Below are 23,176 nucleotides of genomic sequence, written 5' to 3'. Positions count from 1 at the left end.
TCTGGAAGTCACAGGGAAAGTGAGTATCCTAGAAGTTTTTATCAGGAAGAAGGTGTTTCTTTTCGATTTACTAATTGCAAGGAAATTCTTTGCATTTTAGATACTATTAAAGAACAGCACAACACACATCTGAACCAGAAACCTCCTGTAACCCAGTGTGAAAACCTCCCTTGTAAGGACTTCTAAAATGTAGTGAAGCAGGTTTGAGAATGGAACAGTAGTGGTTCCAGTCTGAAGGAGATGAGGAAAGTGGAATGAAGGAGAGAACGAAAAATTATTCTTAAATTCGTATATTTGATCTGGATGATGTCAAGTTGCCCCCGTGCCTGTTGTGGGGGGCACTGAACATTGAATTGCCACCCATGTCCTGTTGTGATTCTTGTGAGGACAAACTGGACCTGCAGGGCAGATCTAGAGAGGGGAAACTTCCACCATATTATTATATTATTGATTATATGTAAAATATATCACTTCAGTTTGCTCCTGGGTGATTTGCCTCAGCCACTTCTTGCCAAGGGATTTTCCTCAGGAGTCACACTTCCTTCAGCGCCGTGCAGTGCAGGTGCATGGCAAACAGATCTGTCTCATCCCGGGAGATCCAGAGTCTGTGGGAATTTCTGCTAACAAAAAAATGAGAAGTGCACTTTTCCTTTTGAATTCTTGTTGCTGTTTCCTTTTTATGGATGCAAACCTTGCCTGCCTAGGGCCCTATGCACTCAGTAAAGGGCTGACTGATTTTTCTTTGTCTGTGTGATTGAGGACTTGATCCAGAGCTAAGAAATATGTAGCACTGGATTATGTTCTTTCTGCAACATTAGTAAAGATATTTTGTTTGTTGATGTAGATAAAACAGTGCTATTGTTTTCTTTTAAAGAGAAGTATAACTGCAAGGGGAAACATTTTTCTCACATAGATGGCAGAGCAGCTCAGTCCTGGCAGTACAGCAGTGCACATATATCCATACAAAATACAAATATGTGTGCACACATATGTAGAAAATATGTTTATTTATGGTTCTTTATAGCACAGTCTTATTTCTAATACTGTACACCTGTGTCTCCTTCTGCACATCCTAATTAACAGTAAAAATAATGCCTTCAGAGCTCTCTCTTTTTTAAAGTGGTGTCCAAAATGAAACAGCAATTAAAAGGAGAATGATGCAATAATACAAATAGCTTAACTCAGCTGATTCATAGACATTCTCCCTCTTTTTTTTGTTTCCTGTTCTTCTGGTTACTTGGAGCACCAATGCTCAGGCCATCTGGTTCTGGGGACAGTGACAACCCCCCAGGTTAACAAATAGAATAAGAAGCTGCTACAGTGGCTACCTCTAATAAATCTGTCATTGTCAGGTGTTAAAATGTCCTAGCACATGCTGAGATTTATTTCATGTCTCATTGTCATTATTTCCATACTGAAGGGGAAAAAATATGTAAAGGGGGTGTGGGAGGTGGTGAACACACCCAACAAAAGTAAGCTCAGATTGCAGATAATAAATATTACAGTGTTGCTGTGAAGTATTATTGCTTCATTAGTTAATATTTAAATAGAGACTGTTTTTTAATACTGTGTTTTATATAAATTCACCTGTTCTGCTTCATGATGATAGAGAGGTGGTTACTTAGGGAAGTGTGTGATCGAGCACTTGGAGGTTGTATGGCCAAGATGAGGAAAATAATTAATTTTTGTGCTTGTAGGAAACAAATAAATGCTAAAAGAAGAATATCCTTTAATTTTGATGTACGTATTTATTTGAAATACACGTTGTGTTTAAAAATAGGTATAAATTTACTGAGATTTGATTGAAAAATGCCTGTCAAACTGTTTACAAATAAAATCTTCCTTTTCACACTGAAAATTATTGCATGGCTAAAAAAAAAAAAACCCAACAAAAATACCAGCAAGATTAGCAATCAGTTGATAGCCCTCTTTAAAAGCAGGTTTGTCTGAACTTGTAAAATTGTAAATAATTACTTTTGTATCTAATGTGTTACACATGACATTTACAAAACACTACTGCAAGACAATTTGAGAACAAATTAGATCAGAAGCAAGAAAGAACTGCAGGAAGGACTTTAATCACCTTTCATTATTTATTCCTGTATTCTGAGAAGATTATAGATGCCAAATGGATGCCTTTAATCAAGAAATGATTTAAATATTCAGATCTCACCATTTCAGTTAGATGCAGTGACCCAAATTTCAGGCATCCGAGGGGAAAACGCTGTGGTTTTGTGTAGCTGACAGAAGAGTTCTGTTCCCACCCCCTGCTGCAATTAATTTAGCCATGATCCATTGTTTGTTTTTTGTCACTTTTCTGGTTTTCAGAAGTTGCCCTGTCTGCTGTTCATAGTGTTTTGAGCTAAAGGAGATGACCCTTTTCATTTGTCCGTCTTTTTCTTCTGTGCAGCTTCACCGCCAGGCCACCTGAACAAATCAACTGCTGCCAGGGTCCTCAAATAAACACAGCTCTGGGTGTGGGTGACTGAGGCAAAGGAAACTCACTCCTCTTCCTTGTGTCTTCTTTTGTAGTTAATCTGCTGGATTCCAAAACAATTCAAGGGGAGCTGGGCTGGATCTCCTACCCGTCACATGGGGTGAGTTCGCTGGAGTGTGAAATGGGAGAGTGCTGCTGCAGACCAATGTGCTGTTTAACCATTGTTTCCTCCTCAGAGGACACTGTGCAGTAAGGCTGGGGCTTTGGAGATGCAAAAATAATCTGCTCTGAACTTGCAAAATATGGCTTTCGTAGCTGTGGGGCCTTCTCTTTAGAGCACCCATCCCAGTGCAGGTAAACCCCTGGAAAGGCTCATTCCTTGGGAGAAACGTGAAAGCAAGAGATGCACTGAACAAGCAGCAAAAAGTTCTCCTTAGGCATTGCTCCTTCTCTGTCATAAAGTGTATTTCTAAAAGAGATTATGGTTCTGCTTCATGGTGTTACTTGCTAATTTGCTCAGATGGAAGTGGTGGGAGGTGAAAGCTGTGTGGACATAAGTGGCTGATGTAAGTACTTGTTTGTAACTTTTGTGCTGAATTGTTGCTAAACTGTTCAAGTTATGAGTTAGAGTATCACTACAGAAATGTCTAAATAATGTTCTGGAGGTGGTTGGTGGTTGTTCTGTTAACCTTGTATCCAGATCTAATTAACCTAGGTATTATACTGGCAGATTTAGAAGTGCAGTCTTAAAGCACCTGTGCTCTCCAATTTGCTAACTCCATCATTTCTACATAGTTTTTGCCAGCAGACTATTTTAAAAAATTTCTTATATGATAACATCATACTGGTGACTAAATGGTGCATATCTGTCTAGTGATGCTGATATGTGTTCACTTCCCACCTCCATGTGGAATGTGTGTTTGTGTGTAGGAACATCCCACCTCTCTCTTTCTGCATTACATCGTGTAGATATGCAGGATGACTCTTGCATTCCTGCATTCTTTTTCCCCCAAACACAAAAAAAACCCCACTGAGCAGTTGAACCCCCATGTCCAGAGCTACCCTTACTCTCAGAGAAGGCTGAGCCATCAAGTCATGGCTGAAAGAAAGCACCTGTGAGACTTTCTTTTCCTGGTTGTTTTGTTTTTTTCTTTTTTTTTTTTTTTTTGAAACTTTGGACAAGCTGTTGATTCGCCTTTATCACTTTTACAGAATCAACGTTAACTGATTCTGAGTGCCTTTGCATCTCTGCCTCATGGGATTCCTTTGCTAATGCTTAAGTTGTTCCTTTTGATATTAGGCATTATGCAGGTATTTAGCAGTATTTAAGGATGAAGGTTTGGTTCATTTTTTGAGTTTATGCATGGATCTCTCTCTGTGTCTCTGGATAAAATTGTTCCATTCTCATGGGAAAGAAGTGGGAAGAGGGTTCAGGTTTCCTCCTAGTGGCTTTTTTCTACTGACTTTTCCCAATAAGAAACATCTCTAAACAGGATGTTCAGAAGGGAGCTCTCCAGCAATTTCTAGTTCATCAGTGTGGTTTTTTTTTTTCTTTTTTCACTTGCATTTTTTTTTATGAAGCCTTTCTCTCCCAGCTCCCAGTGCTCCTCTGCTTTGCTCTCCTGCTCTGCTCAGCTCCTTGCAGCTGTGCAGATCTGCTGCTCTGCTCCCTGCAGCTGTGTCTCTCCTGCCTTGGATGCCTGAAACAGTTGGTAGGGAATGATGCAGGGTATCATGGGGGCTATAAGGAAAACAGATGTGCTGCATTACCCCACCAAAAAGGGCCCCTGGATCTGTCAAGGTCAATTTTATTGGCTTTTGCAAGTTTTTGTCAGGTAAATCCAGCTCAAGTTGTTGTCTGTGTGTGTTTGTACATGCTGTTCCTATTTACTGCCATATCCTCGGATATCGAAGCCAAAGTAAATAATGGAATTTCGCTGATGTTCTTACAAGTTAATGAAATTCCTCGTTAAAAATCGCGTGGCAGCAAATTAATGTAGATCATATGCTGTGACTGTTTTTGGAAGAGAACTGAGCCTCTAGACTGTAGTCTTCAAAAATACCTTGAAATTTTGAGATTACATATTGAAATATAAATGTAAAGTATAGAAATAACAATGTTTATCCTATGCCAATTGGCATTTTGCTGTAAAATGGTGACAACTTGAGCATCGTGTGAGAGAGGCGCCTTCTTCTTACAGCCCTTTATTTATAGTCAATTAATTAAACCCGGTAAATATGGCTGTGTCTGTCTCCGAGCTAAAATATGAACTTAAACTTCAGTGGAAAAACATTATAATAAAGATGTCACATCATATTGAAAGATTGCTAATAGCAGAGCAGTGATTTAGAAGGTAGAGCTGATAGAGCTGCACTGGAGGCTGTGACTCACAAATGAGAATATTGGTGTCGTGCCAGTTCCTCTCGAGCGTGCAGCAGTGTTCACATAAATGTCAGGACACCAAAGCTGGTGACTTACAGGGTTTTTTAAAAATAATTTAACTGAAGTGTTTAACAAACCTCTTACTAGGGTAATAATTTTATCCTGTTGATACATGATCATGATTGATTTCTGGCAAAATGACCCAAATTGATTGGTTCTTCTTTATTCCTGTAAGTTCCCCCATCTTGGGCATATATAGTAGTAGCCTTCCAGAAATTCCTGAATATTCATGTTAAGGTTTGTGGCTCATTGGTATTCAGGGGTTTGTGTGTCCCACATGAGCACACTGTAATGGCAGTGGTTTAGACTGGTGAGTAATATCACCCTGGAAGAATGTGATCTCTCCTTGAACCACCCCACACAGCCACAGCCTTGGCTCCAGGAGCACTGATCTGGTCAAGCTCATTAAAACCCCCTCAGCACAAAGCATTGGCCCCTCCAAACAGCAAGGCACAAGAATTAAAAAAAATTAGAATAGCAGGTTTTGCTGATGCTTGAGCATGATTGGCAGCAGCCACAAGGCCCCTGTCCTGTGCCACCATCCCCAGCACCTGCCCAGGCAACCTTTTTGTGATGCCAATCAGTCAAACCCCAGCTCCATTTCTATAGGTTCCATTAAAAAGGGAAAGAAAGAAGAGCTACTTACTCTGTGCAGAGTATATTATTGATATGCTGATTAAGCATAATGCAAATGATCATTAACTGTAATTCACATAAATTACAGCAGCACAGATGTGGGGGTTGGGAGGATAAAGCAAGTCACTTTAATAATATACAATAGAAATGTGATGGATAATTCATACAGGACAAAAGGAGTACAGTCTAAACCTTGCTCTGCATATTCATGGGAGGAATTTTATTGGTTCCAGCATCATTTTTTAGGGAGAAAGATGTATCTGATTCCTGCTCCATCGTTTTCTTTTTGGTGAAGTTTGAAAAAAAAAAATAAAATTCGTGACATAATCTCAATCCATCGTTCTGCAGTCACACAGCTTGTGACTCAATCTTTACGTGTTTATTAGTCAAATTTATGGACTTGAAATTTTTGGTCATGTTTTTTCATGCAGTCAGTAGAAAAGTAACAGAGGAATCACTCTTGTTTTGTTTGTAAGCTAGAGAAAGGAATGCTGTGGCATTTTTTTACTGTCATGTAAAAGATAATTGGTCAAAAAAGAAACCAAACCACGTCAGGAAAAACAAACCGTAACAGAAACAACTCTAACAAAAAAAAAAAATCCAATCTCAATGAGTTCTGTACATGGCTAAAGTTAGTAAAATGCAGACAAAATTGAAAAGGCTGATTGGAAAAATAACAATTCTGTCTTTGACCTTGATAGCTTTCTAAATCCCTGAGTTTCTTCAAAAAAGTGGATTTCTTTAAGAGCTGGCCATACTCAGTACCTTAAACTTTTGGGCACGTATTGGAAATCTGGTGTGAATAACTTGGCTTTTTCTTAGTGGTGGTCATTTGAACAAATCAAGCTGATCACGTCAGTAATGGAAACTGGTTCATCAGTATTTGGGGAGAGAAGGGTAACATTCCCTGCTCCCCTCATAGCTGGTGTTGTGCCAGGCAGGCTAGAGCCTGCGTGACTGAGATTAATGAGAGTTTTTCCATCAACCAAAAATTGGGTTGGAATCAAAATAATCCAAGCAAAAGTGAGGAAAATGCCTCCTTTCTTATATTTCAAAAGCCTGAAAGTAGTTTGTCACGTTAGCCTGCATTGCTGCCTACCCAGGCTGCTGGCAGCCTCCTTGGTTTCATTTGTTCTGCTTTCAATAGCTGGCTAATGTGTGGCACTATAAAAACTTCTGGATCTTTTCTTTTTGGGGGATATCATGGACAGAGTGACTGCAGAAGAGCCTGAATCATATAAGCATTTGGATGTCCCTTGTGACTAGGTGAAGGTAGAGGGGAATTTGTGCAGGGTACATCCTGGCTTTCAAATAAATGCCATTCAAGAATCAGCTTCCCAGGCCACTGTGACTGGATAGTTTCTCTGTTAATGAAGAAGACATTTTGAAGATTAACAAGTATTTCCATGAGGTTTGCTTTCCTGTAGCTTTGTGTGTTGCTGTTAATTGCATCCTGCTCTGCAGAAGGTTTGGGTTTGGTTTTTATCTTTCAGTAGGTCCTTAATGCCAGTGGGTTTCCTTGTGCCTTCCCTTCGGCCTTCCCCTCAGCTGGGCACAAAAAAACAGGCAAAGTTTTTCTTCCTTGCCCAATTTTCACACCACTGCAGAATCTCAGGGTAGCTGAGCTGCCAAAAATCGCAAATTTCACATTTTCACACCACTGCAGAATCTCAGGGTAGCTGAGCTGCCAAAAATCCTCAAAACTGGCCAACAAAAATACAAAAATTTATCAAACGCCTCATTTTAGGTTTTTTTTTTATGCTGATTGACATCTTAGCCCGCGTTCATTTTTTGTCTGACACCAAACTTGACAACTTCTAAACAGTACTGTATATAAAGTGTGCAGTGCTGCTGAAATCACTAAGTGGTTGTGAAAATGAGTTTCAAAGTGAACCCACTGATATCAAACAATTGGTATGAGACAAAAGACTGAAACTTAAAAGATATCTTTGTAGAGATATCTTGCTTTAAAAATGAAAACAATCATACTATGTTATAAACTTTCTTTTTCCTATCCATCAGCAGTGGAATTTCCTTAGTGTTTCTTAAAACAATGTGTTCTGGTGAAATCCAGATTTATCTGTTTTTCCTGAGCTCTGCTCTCCTTACAACCTCATACTGTCACCCTGCCTTCCACAATTTGTGTACCATGTCTGAAATGCAGGCAGACTGTTGTGACTGTTGCAAGTCAAATGAACCACTTGGGATTCTGGTTTTGTGATTCATAGACTTTGTTTCTTTTTACAGCCAGTGGCTGATTGGGAAAATATATTTTTTTTTTTGTTAATATGCTCATTTTTTTCAGTTATTATAGCTTTTGGGGTGCACTAAAAGTGTATTTGTTTCACTTGATTCTCCTTTTTTCAAAATAGTGAAAACTTTAAAGAATAAGAGCTTTCATAAAAGTTTTTCTTTTTGCCTTCAGTTTTCTGTAATCAAGCATGTGCTGTTTCTCAACTTTAGACTTGTTGTTTTCTTCCTGCTGGAATAAAACTCTCTGAATGTTCTGCTGTAAAATGGATGATTTTTCTTTGGAGAGGGACAATTAGAAATATGCCTGATTTCTGAATTTTTTTAAGTCTCTTCATTCACACTCAGCCTTGAATCAGGATGCAATTGTGGTTTCTTCAGTTTGTGGGTGCTGCTTTTACACAAAATCCTGAATTAGTAAAATAGAAAATCATATTATACTTTTTTCCCCTTTCTGGCAGATCTTTCTTGTAGCAACATAAAGCTGTGAGACAGACCAGATAAATATGTTAATTCTGTAAATATTGTTGTATTCGTGACTGATTTTGAATAAATGTGAGTTTTGTTGATATTTTCAGAGGCAGTGTGTAAGTAGTCAATGATGGTGCATTTTAACTGGTTTTGACTTGTGTTTCTTCTGTGCACTATCTTCTGCTGCTTGCATTAAGCATGCATTTAAAAGGGAAGTTCAAATCTAAAAACTTAAGTGGAGTTGACTAAAGAAATAAGATAAATGCTTTGGGGGAAAAGAAAGAAATTAAACATACTGCTTCAGAATTTTATGCATCCCTGATCTTGTTAGTAATTGCTACCAGAGAGAAATGCCTTCCTTTTTAAAATGTGGACCACTGGAATATTCTTAAGATTTTTTTTTTTTTAATAATTGCAGTCTGCATTGCATTCATTTGAAAAATTCAATGTGATCATAATGGTGCTATGTTTTGGTACATTTTTAAAACAGCTTTTAAGTTGATCTAAAGTAGAAACTGTGCTAGTTCCAGTGATTATTATTAAGGAAGAGAGGCTTTTCTTTTTTTTCCTACTTCTTACTATGTTACATCAAATAATGAGATTTCTGTTAAACATAATTATAACAACAAGAAGAAAAAGTACAATAAGGGCAATGTCCTTATACCATATTCTATAATGAAGAATATGGACACCCTCCCCATATCTCATTAGCCTCATCAGTCCTTTTATTTACTGGTAATAAGGTTGCTGAAGGTTGGAGATCAGTTGTCTGTGGTTTCAAATAAAAAAGAAAAAAAAGAAAGAGCAAGTTTTGGCTTTTGCTCCAAGAGTTAAATACAGATCTTATTTAAAATTGAAAATGGAGATGCTTCAGCTTCCAATTTTCCCTTTTAACTTTCAAAGCTTAGCAGCAACATCATTCTCCTCATGGGCAGAATTTGATTTCTGTCAGGATAAATCCAGGCCATTTGTGAGAAGTTCTCTCAAATGGTCTCATCACCATGAGATATTTTTCATTTGGTGAAGAAATGCTTACTTCATAACTTTCTTTTGTGCTGAATTTATTTGCATAAACCAGAACAGAACAAAGCAAATACAGGGACTGTCATGAAATGCAACATTATTTATCACAGGGGCACACTGCAGTCGGTTTTAAGACTGTTTTTATAACACCAAGCCCACAAGACAAGCAACTCCCCTCTCCAGTTAAAAAAAACCCATAAATGTTTTCTCCTGGTAGCTTCGCTGCGGTTGTATTTATGGTGTCAATAGTTTGGCCAGGTAGTTTATTCTGGATTTTCTTTCCTTTTTTTTTCTCTAAATATCTGTAAGCATTCAGTGTGAGATGACTGTAGGTCTAGAAGTTCTTTTAGAAGGTATAAAGTGCTTTTAGAAGGAGTTGGGGGGTGGGCACGAAGAGCGCTGATGGCTGCAGGGTGAAGGAGAGAAACTCGCAGGATGTTTCAAGGCAGGACACACACATTGCTTGATTTCTCTCTTCCCCCTGTCTTTCTAGAGTTATTTGTGAAATTAGCCTGAGGGTTGTGGTAGTTAATTTCCTGATTTCTCCCTCTTTGCCTTGCCGGAGCGGTTCTCCGGGCCGGCTGCGGGCGGGCAGGAGGAGCGAGGGCAGCGGCGAGCGCTCAGCGCCGGCCGGGCGGGCGGGGCCGGGAGCGCCTCCCGGCCCCAAAAACATCATGATGATGATGATGATGATGATGATGATGATGGAGGGTGACGGGCCTGGTGGGAAGCTAGGACAGCGTCCCCATAAGGCTGTGCCCGGCGGGATGTTGGTGTTGGTGCCCCGCACCGGCGGGGGCTCGGTCCGCACGGCACAGCCCGGCTCGCTCCGAGCGCAGCATCCCCGCTTCCCATTCCGCATCCCGCTTCCCATTCCCCATCCCGCTCCCCAAGCCCCCATCCCGCTTCCCAAGCCCTATCCTGCTTGCTGTCCCCATCCCGGCTCTCCAAGCCCCCATCCCGCTCCCCAAGTCCCCCATCCCGCTTCCCAAACCCTATCCCGCCTCCCGTCCCCTCTGCAGCCTCCCAAGCCCCCATCCCGCTCCCCAAGCCCCCATCCCGCTTCCAAAACCCTTCCCGGCTTCCCAAGCCCCCATCCCGCTCCCCAAGCCCTCATCCCGCTTTCCATTCCCCATCCCGCTTCCCAAGCCCTATCCTGCCTGCTGCCCCCATCCTCCTTCCAAAGCCCTTCCCGGCTTCCCAAGCAAGTCCCATCCCGGTCCCCAAGCCCCATCCCGGTCCCCAGGCCCCGTCTCCCGTCCCGTCCCGCTCTGTGTCCCGGCAGGTGGCGATGTCCCTGCGGCGGGCACCGGGATGCTGTCCCGCACCTCCCTCCCGCCCGGAGAGGCTCGCCAGGATTTGGGCAGCCGCTCTGTGTCCCCTGATAGACCATCCAGCGGCAGACCTCGGCCAGCAGCCGCTGTTTTGGTTCCCGGTGCTCCTGTCTCGGTGTTTGGAGCAGAAGGCGTTGCGGTGGAGCTGGTGTTTTGTACCGATATTCTGCTTTTAATCAGCGGCGAAGGCTGCGCGCTGCTGAGGGCTCTCTGCACCGGGTGCAGATACCATCTTACACATAATAAGGTGATGAAATCTCGGAGTTTCACTCCGTGACATCTGGCCGTTTCATCTGCGGGCTGGTTTCTCCTGCCTAACTGCGATTACTCAAACTTCATTTCCAGCTGTTGGGTTTCCAGAGGCCCCAGAGGGCAGCTGAGACGCACAGGGTGATTTGATTGCTGGTTGTTAGCACTAGGACGGGGGATGAGAGCTATGCTGCGATGTGGTTTGTGTGCTCTTGCAGTAGGCAAGGAGGGGCAGTCAACACCATCCTTCCTCAAGAGCCTGACAATTGATTTTAGTTGGACTCTGGGGGGGGGGAAAAAAAATTGAATTGCTCTGTGTTCGTGTTTTTAAACAAAATAAAAGACTAACCCCAAAGTGAATCTCTTAAATCTAGAGGAAAGTTTCTGCTTGCAGTAGTTGAAACTTAGCTTCTAAATTGGATGTCTAGGTTTATATGCTGTGCTTTCTGAGTAGAAAGGTAGGAATTAGTATCCTATATCAATTGTTTGTCTTGGAATGTTAAAGGTAGATTTTGACCACTAATCCTTTAATTAGTGCCTGTTCAGACTTAATTGATATCAACAAAAGCATTATAGTCAATTAAGTTGGTTTAAGTTAATTCACCCAAAAGTTATGACTGATGGGAGAGGGTGATAGTGTAGGTTATGAGTCAGGCTGCGGAATGGCATAAATCAGAATCTACTTTTCACTTGGAATCTCCATTAAAATGTTGTACTGAAATGTGTCTGATTTTCAGAGATGTAGATTGCCAGAGACAAATTAAAATGTTGTTTAGGAGAGTTGCCAGGAGGCCACCCAGTCTCCTGCTGGGTGCAGGATAATTGCTAAGGTTCTATCAGGTCAGCCGCTCTGGTTTTGGAGAGTGGAGTCTGAGGTTGGAGATATAACAGCCCCTCCAGGCAGCCTGTTTTAGAGTTTCTGGTGGGTAGAATTCTGCCAGATACCTAACCTGAATTTCTCAAGACACATTTTGTGGCTGTTTTCTCCTCTTACACCATCTGCTGTTACTAAGGAGAGTTTGTGTTAACTCCCTTTCAAGTTGCAGTCTGTAATGAGATCATTCCTTAGCTTTTTTTTTTTTTTCTTTTTACAAGACTGAACAATCCCTGTGTCTTTGCAACGTATTTGTCCTCTAACTTGGTACTGAACAATCTTATTAGGTGTGATGCCATACTCACTGCTATCCTGGCTTCCTTAATGGGGAGGTTAATGTGGAAAACCTCCAGTAGGATGGTGGAAAAATATCCAAGAATGGGATGAAGTAAGGATGTAGGTGCTTTATCTGTGTAACTGATGGAGTGTTTCAGTCTAGAAGCACCTCACAGCAACGCTGCAGTTTGGTTTACATTCCTTTTACAAGCCGGGGACTTAACAAGTATAAGCTAAATGGGTTCTGGAGGGATTTCTTGGAAAGAAAGATAACAGCACAGTGTGGCTTATTTCTCCACAGCTCCTAAAAATAAGAAGTCTGGCCTTAAACTAGCTTGTGATCAGAAAGCTCTTATAATAGGAGACATGTTTGTCCGAAATCTGAATGTTTTCAAGACCTTTTCCAATCTTAATAGCTCTTTCCATGATAGCTATTGTTAATTGATAGCTAAGATTGTACTTTCTGCTCAGAGGGGAGATTTTGACTGTTTAAGATTCAGTAACAGAAGTGCTTTTTGGAAATTGAGTGTTTTGGGGTTTGTTTGGGTTGGGGTGGGTTTGTTTGGATTTTTGTTTGTGGGGATTTTGTTTGTTTAAAAAAGCCAAATGTTTTCTGTGGGTAAGCAGGATACGAAAAAAGAAAGAGCTGAGGACATAATGGCAGCTGACTGAAGGTGAGAGCTTTGGGAATAGTGACATTGAACATTCAGCTCCGTTTGGAGAGATGTCAGGTGTGAGGGTGAGTGAAGAATCCAAGAGTGGAGTGAGATCTCCAGAAAGCAACCTGGATTTAAATTGCTTCTGGAGCTGTTTCTGCTGCCTTCCATCTGCGAGGCTTGGAGCTTCTTTCCCATGTGACAGGAGGGAATAAAGATGCCACAACAACCTTCATGTTCCAGAGAAAAGGCAGGACCCTGTGGCTTCTTTGAGAGGGAGAGAGCTTGGGTTAACTCCGGGTTTCCCTGAGACTCTGACTTCATATTTCAGAGATGGATTCAGTGACATTTGTGCTTGTTACCTGTTCAAAACTCCACCTTTGTGCGCCTCTGTAAACACTCGGAGTCCAAACAAACAGGATTCTCAATTTTTTTCTTTTCACAAGAACTAAAATCCCAACCAGAGCTTCAGAAGTTAATTTTCTTCCTGCCTGTGTAGTTTGATACATCATGTTGAGTGCATTCCATCAGACTTATGGGATGTGTAACCTGGCAAAGCACACACTGCTACTGGAACTTGAGAGTTTATGTTCCCTGATATCCTTGTGTTACCTGTTTAACTTTCACTAATATTTCTGTGACACTTTATTAATAAACATAACGTATCCGTGATGGTAATTTAATTTTACTTTGAAACCTGGTAATAAATGTTTGAACTGCAGAGCACTTCTGTAGAAGTGTTTTAGCCTGAAGAAATGTTTAGAGGAGAGGCTGAGCTGCGCTTCTGCTGAAGGCACCGTAATTCAGCCGTGTGTATTCAGAAGTAAATGGTTTTCAGATTAGAACATCCTCTTACAATGAAAACATCCAGAGGGTGAATGTTAATCAGATCTTGTAGAAAAGTGCTGTGTGTGGATGAAGGACAGGCGGAGGTGGTGAGGTAATGCACAAAATAAATGTGCAGCCCAGGTGGAAACTTTCCCTTTACCACGGGGTTGATTTGCCAGAACCACAGCAATCCTGAATTGTTACTCCTGTAGTCTGGAACTAACTGGAGTATCTGAAAATACTAAAGACAGGTGTGGTTTTAAACCACAGAGGGTGTGGTGGGATGGGCAGATCTGGGAACAAACCCCTTACTGAACATCAGCGCTGTCACATTTTTAATTTAAATAAATTAAATTAAATAAATTTAATTTAAATTTAATTCTCTGTTTTAAGAGAAAATTGTGCGTTGTCTGTCTTGTGCTGCAGCAAGCAGAGGGTGCATTGTGGGCTATACCACTGACTTCCTGAAGAATTTGGGAATTTTTTTCTGAAGTATTGCTAGAGGAAATAGAAACAGAAGCTGAGAATGAAAAACATTTTGAAAACAGTAAATGCTGAATGTTGGTGTTCTTCAGATTTTTAGGAAAACTAACATATACTGCATGCTACATTTTGAAAATTCAGTTGTTGCATGTGATTACACCATTGCAATGTCTTGATTTAGAAGGTGGAGGGCAGCATTAAACCCATAGAGCTAATTTACTGGGGTAAACCACTATTAATAGAGACACAAAGTGAAGGGTCTGCAATCTGTGTTATATAGGCTGAAATGTGGTGACTTTGAAGACAGACCAAAGAAAATACAAAAAGTTTTACTTGACTCAGAGCTGCGTTTTAATCTGAAGAATGGCAGGTTCCTATATAGAAGGTGAAAAAGAGGAATATAATCTGTTATTAGGTATATAATTTGCATTAAATCTGTAATTTTTTTGTGTTTATGTCCTTTGAAAAATAAAGAGGATTCAACAGTGGAGCAAGCATCTGAGCTGAAGGTTCATGGGCTCTTGTAATGCTGATGTACAAACATTTTGCAGGGTTCTATCTGCCACCCTACTTTATATTTAACATAAAATGTATATTTAATTGCCTCTGAAATGTTTGGAAGTGAACTTTTTAAAACCATATGCCTGTCAACTGGTGCATGGTAGAGGTGTTTACAAACACTGGCCAAATGTGGTGTAGGTTTGTTTAACCTGCTTCCCTAGTTGAGTTCAAGGCAGTGCTGTGACCAAAAGTAAACAGGTTTTGTCATGGCCACTTGCAATGTGTTGTATTTAGGAATCAAATTCGTTTAGTAACTTTTGGCAGGGTTTTATTTCTATTTGTCTATGCCTTGTTCATATTCAAATTGGAATTATGCTGAATTTCCATTGTAGCTAAGAGTAAAATAATGACTTCATGTAGGTAATGCTCCTGCACTGAAAATAACAAAGAGATGAGTTAATGTAAAGGGTTTGTGGTTTGGGTTTTTTTCTAAATGTGAGTAATGTTTTGTAAATGCATGAACCAAAATGAATATAAATTACATTTTGGCATCATATTCTGTGCCAGACATTGTGGAGCAAAGTCATGGCTGGAAAGGACAGAGGTGGAGTGAGTGTCTGAAGAGGAATCATTGGTTCAGTGTGACTGTAAATGCCTTTGTTGTGAAAAGAGAATGAATGCAGAATTGTTAATAAGTAACCACTGATGGCTGGTGTGAGCAATGGATATGGTATTCTGGGCAACTGGAAAGGTTATGGAATGGCTAATGGCATTATTAAAATGATAACAAAGTAAGAATGCCAAAAGGTCAAAACAAACACTAAAGATATATTGTATTATCTGAGAGAGAATGGGCAAATAAAAAGAAGAAAAAGTGAAGAATCTTAGAAGTAACCCGGAATAATTTGATTAATGTGGAGTTTGCATAAAACCAAAATTAGGGTAAAAACATTGTTTCAGTGTCCGCAAATCTCTAGAAATGTGTAAACAAAGAATAATGCAAGAAAGATGGTATTGGGATAGCTGACAGAGAATTGTTTAGAATTAGGTTTTTGGTGCCCCTTGACATTTTGTGTATTGAAATGAACAGGGATATAGGGGATAACAGGAGATCACAACATAATAGATTTTAAAAAGGAGCAAAAGAAGGTGAAACCGAGGGAGAGACCAAGAGGAAATTCAGGAAGAAGGAGGAAAAAAAGAAAAATGAAGGGTGCAATCTTTAAAATACCTAATCATGTACGAACAGGATGCAAACTGGGAAAGAGACATGCATGGTTACAGGTTATTTTTTTCCTCTTATTTATTAAACTACGAAGAGAATCCATGTTTGCTTCCTGCTCTGGGGTCTGTAGGGAAGCATGGTCCTTTCTCTCCAGAGGGCTGTGTGTTCCTGAAGCAGTGACTCCTTCCATAGCTGCAGTTCTCCCTTTTTTCTTTTCTCTTTTTCTTTTTTAAGTCTCTTTTTCCATGATTCAGCAGATACCTTAATGGGTAAAATAAATACAGAGTCCTGGTCAATGATATTACAGTATAAAGCAAAATTCTAATAGTTCTTTGCTTACAGTTTTAGGGACAAAGAGTAGAAATTCTCTGTGGTCTTTTTTTTCTATGAATGCAAATATCTTCATAGCCATGCACACACTCATTCTTGCCTGACAAAAAAGTTGAAAATCAAAAAGCTTTACAAATTTATATACATTTAATACTGTATGCAGTGCATAAAACATATTTCGTAGCCTATCTGTGAGTTGCATTAGGTCCTGAGTTTTCAAAGTTTTTTATCAGTCCTGCTGTACAAATCTTGTCTTTTCTTCATGCAAACAAGTTGGTATTTTTTTGATGTTTGCATGATAATTTCAAAAGACTCATCCAAAAGAAATATATTCAATATATTTATTAAACTAGAACTTCTGCTGCTGGTACATCAGAGCAGCCAAATGCAATGTACCACACTTGTGCCAAATGTTCCACACGTGTGGAAATCAGATTTTTATTTTACTGGAAGCTAAAGAAACCCCAACCCCTCACAAATCAAAGAAGTCTTGCTATTCCCAAAGAAAGCAGCCAGTATTAAAAGAATTCAGTTTAATTCAAATGAAGGCTATAGACCAGATCATTGTATTGATATCAAGTTCCTTGTGATTGATGGTACAAGAGTGAATAAGAAATTAATTTGATAGGCATTGATTTTGTACTGCAGTGTATTGACAACGTGCAATGTGATATCTGCCTTATAGAACTTGACTATTTTCTTATTGCTCTTAAAGGTTATTCTTTATTTCTCTACTTCCTACCTTTTCATTAATATGAAGAAATGAACATTCCAACCTTTCTGTTTTGAGCAATTCATTTGGTTACACTGGCATGGGGTGATTTGGCCTGGACCAATTTCCTCCTTTTAAGAAATTGAGTCTTCATTAAATCTCTTGCTTTCATAGTTTTCATAACAAAATAAGATTTAATGGATGGCTACATGTAAAAAAGTTTTTACTGGGTATGCAGAATTAAAGTCTAGGTGATAATTTCCTCTACCTTCTACCATTTAATTTTTCCTATGTCTTCTTTAAACTCTATTGCCTTTACTCCACAACTCTTAATGAATAGTTTCAGTTTCTTTGTAAAGTCATCAAACCATATAAATGCAGTTTATTGCATAAACTTTGGAACTTGGAAAGCGTTTGGACATTAATACTGAGGGCAGTCTCTGTTTTTGATATTACCTCTGGCTTTTGTGATGGTAGGCATAGGAAATTTAAGAGGGTGTTTGACCTACAGTTGCAGAAGAGTTTTGTGTAAGATATGTCATTAGACCTCTCCAAAGGTCTGTCAAAAGGGTAACTTGCAGCAAAAAATCCACATATCTAAGTTTTTGTGACAAATTTGGGTTATTAGCCTGCTTTGCATAAGAGTGTGTCATAGGTTTTGCACGAAGTGGAATACTGGGACAGGTGGAAGCTGGGTACATGAAAAATAAGTTGCAATTTTCAAAAGGCAGCACGCTACTTTAGCAGCTGGAAGTGTAGCTGGAATTGACCCAAACCAGAGTTTCAGTTTAACAAATACAATTGTTTGAGTTTAATGGAATTATCTGAGGAAAGAGATGGAAAAAGGAGCAAAAATTAAACGTTTCAGTCAGTGAGCTGGGCCATTTTAGAAAGAACTGCGTTTTAACATGGAGGACTACTGTGTTTTTTAAAATGTTACTATGTAACACCTCAACAAAGCCTAATTTTACTTTCATTCTTACTTGTGGCATTGGATCTATAGGCCATCCCCGTGATGTGTTTATGGCTGATATATTTTTCAGCTGTAATAATGTCACATCACATTTTTCAGTTTTAGCATTTTAATTACACATATTTGACTTGAATTGCTTATGCACCTCCTTTAATGATCAAGTCAATGTATATCATAAATCAGAAGAAATCAGACAAAGAATCATCTTTGGTGTTGTGTCTTTTATGACTTAGAGTTTGAGAGTAAAGTAATTTAATTCTGTTTTTAAATTTGCATGATCCAGATGTTACTTCTGTGTCAAGAACAAGTGTGAGCCTCCCTAGAATATTTTTGTCAGAACAATATAGTTACTGTTGTATTTCAATCATTTCCATAGCTGGTGAAGTTCATATCATTTGAAAAATTTATGGACAATATATTACAGGGAAGGACTGCAGCGTGATAAGAGAGCACAGGATATTAAAAGAGATTATACATCCCAAAAAAAAAAAAAAATTGAGAGATTTACCATAGTCAGGAATTGCAGCGTGGATGGGGAAAAATGAGAATGGAAAATTAGCTCACAGATAAAAAACCCCAAACAGCTGAAGGTCAAACACTGACAAATTTTGCATTTGAGCAGGGCTTTGCCCCTTTGCTGAGTGTTCTCCTGGCCCTTCCTGCACAGGATAAACTCCCCCAGACCCCTCCTGGGCACTCTGGAGCTACCTTGGGTCATGGTTCACGGAGGCAGCAGAGCCCTGCAGAATGGGAATGCAATCCTAGAAAAGAGAATCTCACTCTGCTGTGCTGCTATGAAATAAAACAGCCGGCTGGGGTGAGGGGGTAGCCTGCTTATTTGTTTCTTTTCACCCTGAGTTATGTGTGTTTCGCTGTGTGTAATTGACACCACGGCTCACAGCATCTCTGAATTTGTTCCACTTTCTCATAAATACCTGATACTGCATTGTCCTGTGGTTTTTATCCTCTTTCCAGTGAATAGGATTTTATCTTTTTTTTTTTTTTTCTTTCCCTAGATGCTGTTTTGCTCAAAGCAGATGTTTTATGACAAGTAATTTGAGGGTGTATCATGGAAGAGACGTGAAATAAAGCTGCTTTGTCTGGAAAAAAAAGTAGAGGCATGTGGAAGAAAAATAATGCAACAGCATCACTGTGATTGTAGTTGTAAAAATGAGTGTGTTTATTTTGATGAAACTTACTGAGAGATATTTATTTAAGATGCCTGTGATGTTATAGTGCAGTTTGTAGTATAATCCATTATATTAATTTGTTTTGTGGCAAGATTTCATTAGTTTCTAAGCAATAGCTGGATGTTGTTTACCTATTAATTTTAGTTGTTGTGAAAACTGCTCATAACAAAGCTTTTGAGTTGTTCATAATAAAAATACTTCTGCTTTGAGGAGCATTTAGCAGTCTATACCTCATATAGGAGGCATGTGTGATGGACAGAAAAGAGCTGAAAGATGAGTTTATGCCTTTTTCTCCTTGTGGAAAATAGAAGTTGAAGAGGTCACTTGAATTCCAGAACTTAGTCCTCCATGGTTGTATTAATTCAGTCTTGGAGGGCCTGGAGATATCTATTCTGGAGATATCTCTACCAGAGATGTCTGTTCTGGAGATAAATATTCTACTCCTTAGAACAAACACAAGCAGACTGGTAAATAACAAACTGCAGTGGTGGAAGGTCCATAACAGTGAACTGACCACGAGGAAGTTGGACACAGAATTCAGACATTGCTGTCATTTTTTCTTCTCCTGTTTAGGAAACTTAGTAAACACCAATTTAGGATGTGTTGGCTTCCTTTGTCTTCTGCCAGAAGTCTGGTGCAGAATTGTGCGTGTCAGTTTTAGAGCAGATCACACTGTGTGTAATTCATTAATATTTTAAGAACATCTGATTTTAATAGCAGAGCTATTTTGAGACTAATGTTTTAAAAAGCTATCCAGAAGACAGCTTGACTTCATCTTTTCCTGTGTGTTTTCTTTTTAATGACGTCTTACATTTTAACTTTTTTGGTTTTGGGTTTTTTTTTAATCTCTGCTCTGATATTTTTTATTGTGCTGCTTAAGGAAAGTCACAAAAGATCACATAAACATATCCTTAGCTCCAAAGGGTTCAGATCTTGGCTGGTCTGGCTCCTTCATGTCTTGCACTGTTTGTTGAGCAGTGGAATATTTTTGTCCCTGAGAGACCTGATGTTTGGGTGCCTGAATGGAGAAATTTGTAGATGGTTTTTCATGTTTTGTAATTGTGAATTTTAAAAAAATTGTAATTTTTTATTAATATCTCTGGCTACTGTTATACATTTTCTGTTGTCTCAAAATGCACCAATGTGCTGTGTTCCCAAACTGGAGAGTGCTTAGGAATTATCAGTGGTGCATACATTTTTTAAAATGAGAGCAATTTTTCTTCCATTGGAAATCTTAGGGTGGCTTTTCCTTTTTTTTTTTTTTTTTCCAGCTGTTTCTATTTTAAACCTGCAATTTGAATAGTTAAAGCAGCACAAGAGCATGAGAGGTACATTCATTACAATGAATGGAACAAGGCTCTGGCTCTGCAAAAGCATCTACGTTTTGGATCCCACTAGAATGAATGAGTTTGCTATCTGTAAAATTAAACAGACACTTCTGAATTTGGGGGAGCAAGTGTTTTATCAATTTATTCTGGTTGTTTTTAGAAAAGTCAGTGTTGTCAAAGTTCTCTCCTTGCCTTAAGAAGGAGTCAGAACTGTTAATAGGGAAAGTTTTAGGGACTGAAAAAGCTTTCGTTTTGGAGCATCAGGATTTACTTTGAGCTTGAGGAATTGTGCTTTTCTAAGAACCTTTTCCAGCAGTCTCTTAAAGTGAGGTTGCTGACCTTGTCTCTGAAGTTCTTCCTGTTAGCAGACTTGTTGTCAGGCTGTGAAATACAAAGGCATTGTTAAAAAAGAAGGAACCTTGTTGACATTTTATTGGGAGTTTTTAAAGCATCAGAAAACTTTTAATAGGTAGGTTAAATGTGGGCATTGTGTTAGGGAAAAAAAAAAAGTAATCTTGAACTAATTTAAAGTCCACAATTAGTCGGGATCACAGGTGGCAAGAAGAAGTTTTAATGATAGCCTGGCCCAGGCCTTGAGGTAAATGATGCATAATTATTCATAACTGCTATTTTTGGCTTGCTTGCATTTGTCCTAGACCTCTGCCTGAGGAAACAATTTGAAATAATTAGTTGCAGTGGTGGAAGGTCCATAACAGTGAACTGACCACGAGGAAGTTGGACACAGAATTCAGACATTGCTGTCATTTTTTCTTCTCCTGTTTAGGAAACTTAGTAAACACCAATTTAGGATGTGTTGGCTTCCTTTGTCTTCTGCCAGAAGTCTGGTGCAGAATTGTGCGTGTCAGTTTTAGAGCAGATCACACTGTGTGTAATTCATTAATATTTTAAGAACATCTGATTTTAATAGCAGAGCTATTTTGAGACTAATGTTTTAAAAAGCTATCCAGAAGACAGCTTGACTTCATCTTTTCCTGTGTGTTTTCTTTTTAATGACATCTTACATTTTAACTTTTTTGTTTTTGGGCTTTTTTAATCTCTGCTCTGATATTTTTTATTGTGCTGCTTAAGGAAAGTCACAAAAGATCACATAAACATATCCTTAGCTCCAAAGGGTTCAGATCTTGGCTGGTCTGGCTCCTTCATGTCTTGCACTGTTTGTTGAGCAGTGGAATATTTTTGTCCCTGAGAGACCTGATGTTTGGGTGCCTGAATGGAGAAATTTGTAGATGGTTTTTCATGTTTTGTAATTGTGAATTTTAAAAAAATTGTAATTTTTTATTAATATCTCTGGCTACTGTTATACATTTTCTGTTGTCTCAAAATGCACCAATGTGCTGTGTTCCCAAACTGGAGAGTGCTTAGGAATTATCAGTGGTGCATACATTTTTTAAAATGAGAGCAATTTTTCTTCCATTGGAAATCTTAGGGTGGGTTTTCCCTTTTTTTTTTTTTTCCAGCTGTTTCTATTTTAAACCTGCAATTTGAATAGTTAAAGCAGCACAAGAGCATGAGAGGTACATTCATTACAATGAATGGAACAAGGCTCTGGCTCTGCAAAAGCATCTACGTTTTGGATCCCACTAGAATGAATGAGTTTGCTATCTGTAAAATTAAACAGACACTTCTGAATTTGGGGGAGCAAGTGTTTTATCAATTTATTCTGGTTGTTTTTAGAAAAGTCAGTGTTGTCAAAGTTCTCTCCTTGCCTTAAGAAGGAGTCAGAACTGTTAATAGGGAAAGTTTTAGGGACTGAAAAAGCTTTCGTTTTGGAGCATCAGGATTTACTTTGAGCTTGAGGAATTGTGCTTTTCTAAGAACCTTTTCCAGCAGTCTCTTAAAGTGAGGTTGCTGACCTTGTCTCTGAAGTTCTTCCTGTTAGCAGACTTGTTGTCAGGCTGTGAAATACAAAGGCATTGTTAAAAAAGAAGGAACCTTGTTGACATTTTATTGGGAGTTTTTAAAGCATCAGAAAACTTTTAATAGGTAGGTTAAATGTGGGCATTGTGTTAGGGAAAAAAAAAAAGTAATCTTGAACTAATTTAAAGTCCACAATTAGTCGGGATCACAGGTGGCAAGAAGAAGTTTTAATGATAGCCTGGCCCAGGCCTTGAGGTAAATGATGCATAATTATTCATAACTGCTATTTTTGGCTTGCTTGCATTTGTCCTAGACCTCTGCCTGAGGAAACAATTTGAAATAATTAGTGTGCTAGTGCAGTGACAATGATGAATGAATCAAATGCATCTGGTGCCAAACACGGATCTTGATAAGAAGCAGATAACTTTGGCAACTGTGGATTTTTTGTTTTTAGATTTCTGAGACTGGGAACAGTTTGTTCTTGTTGGTTTTGCTGTTTTTTTTTGTTTTTTTTTTTTTTAGACTGACATGTTCAACATAGAAAATTACCACTCACTGGGCCATGATCAAAGTGCAGCCAGGAATTCCAGCACTGCGAACACGAAACAGATCTGCACGCTGTGTGTGCAGCTATTCAGGGCTGGGAAAATGAAGGGGGAATTAAGGTGGAGCATTTTGAAAGCTCAGGTCAGCAGAGCCAAAAGTTTATGTTAAAACCAGCAAGATGCATTGCTTACCTCACACGAGTTGCAGGCACGTTTGATGTCAATATTCAGCAGCGTAAATACAGCTGTGTATCATTATCAGAGCAAAGCTAGAGCAGAAACAGAAAGATTGGGTTCAGATCCTTGCATTGTAGCTTAGTTAATGCTTCTGAGGTCCTCAGAGGTGTTTTCTTTTCTGCCCTGAATGCTCATTTCTATCTATGTAATTCACTTTATATGGGTTTAGGTGCAGGTGGATGTGAGGCTTTTTGAAATTAGAGGTGTTGAATGAAAAGGGAAAATGTTAATTTTAATTAATATGCTCCTATCTTCTGGACTTCCATACATTTTTATCTTGTTGGACTAGTGAACAAA

At 39.2% G+C, this 23,176-nt stretch overlaps 1 protein-coding gene across 2 annotated transcripts in view; it reads left to right on the top strand.

Annotated features, from left to right (window-relative positions):
* Window positions 1-23,176, top strand: part of EPHA3 (EPH receptor A3) — a 182,673-nt gene that overhangs the window by 14,040 nt on the left and 145,457 nt on the right. For both annotated transcript variants that reach the window (XM_041480246.1, XM_041480245.1), the window contains exon 2: window positions 2,533-2,597. The gene's annotated coding sequence lies outside the window, so the exon portion shown is untranslated. The remainder of the gene's footprint in view (window positions 1-2,532; window positions 2,598-23,176) is intronic.

This window comes from Pyrgilauda ruficollis, unplaced genomic scaffold (assembly GCF_017590135.1).
Source record: "Pyrgilauda ruficollis isolate IOZ18807 unplaced genomic scaffold, ASM1759013v1 scaffold50, whole genome shotgun sequence".
Taxonomy (NCBI): domain Eukaryota; kingdom Metazoa; phylum Chordata; class Aves; order Passeriformes; family Passeridae; genus Pyrgilauda; species Pyrgilauda ruficollis.
The sequence above is the reverse complement of the archived record's forward strand: the minus strand, read 5'-3'. Positions and strand labels throughout refer to the sequence as shown.